This window comes from Haplochromis burtoni, unplaced genomic scaffold (genome assembly GCF_018398535.1).
Source record: "Haplochromis burtoni strain Fernald_Lab_line unplaced genomic scaffold, NCSU_Asbu1 Contig_718, whole genome shotgun sequence".
Classification (NCBI taxonomy): Eukaryota; Metazoa; Chordata; class Actinopteri; order Cichliformes; family Cichlidae; genus Haplochromis; species Haplochromis burtoni.
Window position 1 is genome coordinate 184,617 of NW_024583079.1, and position 5,610 is coordinate 190,226.

General features: G+C 36.5%; 1 long non-coding RNA gene across 4 annotated transcripts in view; it reads left to right on the top strand.

Moving 5' to 3' along the window:
* The window catches only part of LOC102302033, a 39,805-nt gene extending 35,774 nt beyond the window's left edge, over positions 1–4,031 (top strand). For 2 of the 4 annotated variants that reach the window (XR_006053223.1, XR_006053222.1), the window contains 2 exons: positions 1,559–1,634; positions 2,031–4,031. This is a non-coding gene — a long non-coding RNA (uncharacterized LOC102302033). Of the gene's footprint in view, positions 1–597; positions 723–1,296; positions 1,382–1,558; positions 1,635–2,030 lie in introns of those variants that run through there. The other 2 variants (XR_006053221.1, XR_006053224.1) reach the window with 2 other exon arrangements.
* The last annotated feature ends 1,579 nt before the right edge of the window (positions 4,032–5,610 follow it).

Sequence of the window (5,610 nt, forward strand, 5' to 3'; positions counted from 1 at the left end):
AGTATCTTGCCCAAGGATATTTGGCATGCAGCCAGGAGGCAGCCTGGGATCGAACCACCGACCTTCTGATTAGTGGCTGATCTGCTCTGCCACCTGAGCTACAGCCACCCCACCCCTGCCGTAAACTACAATAATGTTTTTCACATTGTTTTGCTTTGAGGTTAATCCTTTAATGCCCCTTATATCATATTTGATACATGAGTCTCTGAACTTTTTTGGTCTAAAAATAACATTGTTTTTAACAAACACTTGCCAAAAATGCCCAAAGTATCCAATGCGATACAAAAATGTATAATAAGTATATAATAAAAATATGTCATACACAGCATGATATATCAAAATAATTGTTGTGGATTTTCTTATAAGGGTTAATAAACACCTCAGAGTTTTCTGGCTATTTTTTGATGGGTTGGGTCTTACAGGGTTAATGATAGCACTAAATGTGACTGTAGAAAATTGTTTCACTTTCGAGCTTACATATTACATCTATAGCTACATTACATATAGATATTTATTGGTATTATCTGCTTATTCCCTGCCTAGTTCCACCCATGTGCCATAAATTTTTCTTCTGCTTTTGTTTTGAAGATGACACGAGTAAGGAGGGAAAAAAAGTAACATCAGAGCAGATAAAATTGGGGAGTGGGGACGTGACAGATAAAAGGAACCACAGAGTGCAGTAGAGCAGAACTTGTGCTGTCTTTCTGATCAGAGAAGTTGCCGTAAGTAGTTAAATACTGATCTGTTTTTTCATTACTGATTCATTTTCATTTCACTGAAATCAAAAAGATGTTGACATTTATTAGTGTTTCTATGTTGCAGGACTAAATGTTAAATCTACACAAACACAGATAAAAGAAAATATTAGAGTGTATACATTCTGTGTGTAACACATCACACTTTTAGAGTTAAATAAATTAAACTCCAAGCATGAAGTTGGAAAAGAATAGCAACTTTTAGTTTTGCAAGATAGAGAATACTATTATGATTGTTTGCAGTTTTGATTTGCTTCTCCGATTGAAAAGTATGTTGACTTACTGCTGGCTGCGTCACACACACACAGCTGTTAAATAAATTCAAAGAAGATATTTTGACTGACCAAATCTGATTCTTCTTACCCCATCCTACCAGGTGTCTACTGACAGCTTAATTTTAAAGGGATTTTTTTGTAATGTATTAATTATCCTTACAAAGTTAGTTGAGCCACATTAAAGCAGTTTAGAAGAGTTGTTGCATCATAAACATAATATATGTTTCATGTGGTTTTTTGTTGGCCTTTTTCTTTTTAGATTTTAGGAGTTTTTAAAAGACTCATCTGAATGTAAGCCAACAAATCATATCAACTCTGTGGCTAATGGCAAGGAGCCTAACAGCGTAAGAGGTGGGTTTTAATTAATTTCTATCCTTAAAGACTTCAAAAAAATAAATAAATAAAATAAAATAATGAAATGTTACATGTCATGAAATTGTAGTTTTTGTTACGTATAAACTCTGATGTGAAAATTACAGCTGTAAATTTAAGACACTATTATTATTAACTCTGCGTTTTGTATTTTAGGAGGAGTTTTTTTAAACGACCAGTTTGAATCCAAACCAATATATCTCAACGTCTAAAAGCACGTGACTGAGAACAGGTAAGGAGCCTAATTTTCAAAAGTGAAAGATTTTTTAATATAAAAATGGATTTTTACTATATTGCATGATGTTTGTAATGGTTAAAGTATAAAAATAAGACTTGTAAATGTGAAGAAAAACAATCAGTGGCCACCGGCTTGGTTTACGTTTTCTTGTTTCAGGGCCATCAGCTCATTGGTTGTTTCTGAAACATGAACTGGTTGTTAATTACTTGTTTTCATATTGCTTTTTGTGCTACTATGCAGCTAAACTCAGCTGGTTTTCTGTTTTTATGTCCATTTAATTATGTCTTTTTTATATGTCTGTTTAACGTACAAACTAGATAATGCTTTTCTAGTTAAAATTAGAGCTAAATTTTGTATATTTTAAGTTTTGAATACATATTTCATCTGCAGATCAGGAGCTGAAAGAACATCTTAACAACACAAGACCCTGACTGCGCAGAAGCCACTATATTTGTTCCTGAAAGAAGAAAAATTTAGATCTTTGTAGTAAATTTAATAACTGACGTACAACAATAATGTTGAAATATTTCAAACGAGAAGAAGAGCCCAAAAAGCTTTCAGATACTATAAAAAAAGATGGCAAACAATCAAAAACACATACAGAGCCTCTCCCTGTTAATATAATTAAACTGAAAAAAAATGATAAATTCAATGTCGATGGATGCAAGAGTTTCACTTTTGGGAAAGCGTCCAGTAAACCTAATCGCACCATAATGGTTCTCGGAGCGACTGGTGCTGGGAAGTCAACTCTCATCAACGGGATGATCAATTACATTTTAGGTGTTAAATGGGAGGATCCACATCGCTTTAAGTTAGTTGATGAGGGTCAGTCAACATCACAAGCTCAAAGTCAGACCTCTGAAGTCACTGTGTACAAAATCAACCACCAGGATGGATTTCAAATCCCGTTCTCTCTGACCATTGTTGACACTCCAGGCTTTGGAGATACAAGAGGCATAGAAAGAGACAGAGAGATCACAGAGCAGCTACGTAATCTCTTCTCTGCTCAGCACGGTGTCACTGACATTGATGCTGTGTGTTTTGTAGCTCAGGCTGCTTTAGCACGACTCACAGCAACACAGAAATATGTGTTTGATTCAGTGCTCTCAATCTTTGGCAAAGATGTGGCAGAAAACATCAGGATCCTGGTGACATTTGCAGACGGTCAGCGACCTCCAGTTCTCGAGGCGATCAATGCTGCAGGAGTCCCATGTCCTAAAACAAACAACCTGCCGGTTCACTTCAAATTCAATAACTCAGCGCTGTTTGCAAATAACAAATCAGCTGAAGGAGACAGAATGAGTGATGATGATGAAGAAGAAGGTGGCTTTGATAAGATGTTTTGGGAGATGGGCACAAGAAGCATGAAGAGGTTTTTTGCTGCTCTGAATAAAATAGAAACTAAAAGCTTGACACTGACAAGGGAAGTCCTCAGAGAAAGAAAGCAGCTCGAGAATTCGGTTGAGAATCTGCAGGTGCAGGTGAAACTTGGGTTAGCCAAGATTGAGGAGATAAAAGAGACGAGTAAAAAAGTTAAAGATCATGAAGCAGAGATCGGCAGAAATGAGAACTTTGAATTTGAAGTTACTGTCAAAAAGCCTGTTCAGGAGGACATTTCTGGCTCTGGAAACTACATCACCAACTGTCAGCAGTGTCATGTCACCTGCCACTACCCTTGTGCCATACCAAATGATGCAGATAAAAGGGGCTGTGCAGCAATTGGATCAAATGGATATTGTACAGAGTGCTCAGGGAAATGTATTTGGAATGTACACTTTAATCAGAAGTACAAATGGGGCTATAAAGATGTTAAAGAAAAAAGAACAATAAAAGAGCTGAAAGAAAAGTACCTGAAAGCCACAGGAGAGAAGATGACTGTTCAAGCACTGGTTGACAAACTGAATGCTGAGTATGAAAGTTTGCAGGCTGACGTAGTGAAACTGATGGAGAAATCTTCCAAGTGTCTGAACAGACTTAAAGAGATAGCACTGAAGCCCAACCCTCTGTCCACTCCAGAGTACATCGACATGCTTATTGAAGGAGAGAAATCTGAGGGCAAACCAGGCTGGAAGAGACGAGTTCAGTCTCTGATGTCCATGAAGGAAAAAGCAGAGACAATGGCTAAAATAGAGGAAGGAAAGAAACTCCTGCATCATCAAAAATCACTTGATGTTAATGCTTAGCCAAATCCATGAAACAGCACATAGTCACAGGCAGTCAGATAATGATAGAGGGTAAAATCACAGCCAGCTGCAGCAACCTCTGAATGATTTTAAAGTTTCACCACTTTTTGTATTTATGATTCTGAAAGTTTAGAAAGAATATGTACTTGACCTACTACAAGCAACTTCAAAGTTAAATAAAACATAATAAAATTCATTGTTTTTTTAATTTCCTGATCAACTGTATTTTCTTTTCTACTGGTCGACACGTCATTCTCATCTTCATGCTCATTTTAAAATTTATATGTTTTCTTTTTATTTATCTAAGGTTGAATCATTTAATTTGTATAGTATTTTTTTCTCTCTTATTTTCTTTTCTAAATGTACTTGTATATTGTTCACATATTGAAATAAATTACCAATCATCATAAAAAAAAATGTAATCAAAAACAATTAATCATGTCCTTTCTAACCTTAACTCTTCAATGAATTTTCTGATTCTAAGATAAATAAAGTGGTAAATATGCTTTGGCTTATGAGTACTACTTATTAAAAGATTTAAGTGAATGCATATATTTGAGCCTGTATAAAATCCAAAATAAATTAATTGTGATTCAATTTCTTCTTCTTCTTTTAAAAGAATATGTATACTATATCATTCCACCTTGGAAAAGCAACAGTTCAAAGACAATTAAAAGCAAACTATTGGCAAACATTCATGGCCCCGATGAGTGAAAGTAAACTTCTGAGCCATAGTGTTCGAACAGTTTGAGCCTCTTCAAGCTATCTTAGTACAGAGTGTTAGAGTTGATTCTTTAAAGATTGTCATTTGTGCTAAGATATAACCATTGCTTGTATGTGTTTTGATAAAATGTTTCTTCCATATTAGGCCCCATACTTAAGATGTAGGAAGCTGTCTCGTCGCTATAGGTTTCCATTGTACATTTAGAAACCACAAGCTTCTGGTTTTATAAGTTTAGCAGGACTGCTCACTTCTGCTTTTGTACATGTTGGTTCGTTGAAAGGTCACGCCATAAACGGAGTGACTGAAGATGTCGTTAAAAGGTCGAGCCATATATGGTGTACCAGGAAATAACACACACACACACACACACACACTCACTTGCTGAGATATTTGTGTAACTGCTTATTGTCAACAAAAGAGATGACGAGGGAGGTCAGGTTCGGAGTTGGCTGAGAACCTAGTTAGTGCTCCTGGGACACAAGCTTTTCAGAAGCTAGAAAATTTGTTTTCTAGCACAGGCAACTGTGGTTAGCACACCAAAAGGTCCAGAGTTCGACTCCATCACCTGGATGGAGTGCATGGAGTTGGCATGTTCTCCGCGTGTTAGGCGTTACTAATCACTTTGTTTGATTTCTGACTTCTAATGTGTTCATACACCTAGTCACTGATTAAAACAGCAGAAAAAAAACCCAAGCCTTTTAAGTTAGCAGTTCTGATTCTTTTTTTGTAGTTAAACTCTTGCTGCTGTTGCTGCTGCTGACTGTATTCACAGCAGCATGTGGCTTTAGCTTGTTTCCTGCTGTCTTCTTATAGGCATCTCTATTACAGCCTACTGCAGTAACATACTGACTGGATTGAAGCCTCATATTTCTGCACTTTCAAAAACTGAAAAGATGCAATCAGTTGGAGAACCACTGTGTTCTACTTGTGCTTTGTTTTTTTAGTGTTTTTTTTCCTATTCTCCCCCATTCCCCCTTTTTTTGGTCTTTCATTCCCCCATTTCTTTTCCTCCTACATCTTCTCTTTATTACTTCTCCTCCACCTGAGAGGAATGAGAGGGGGG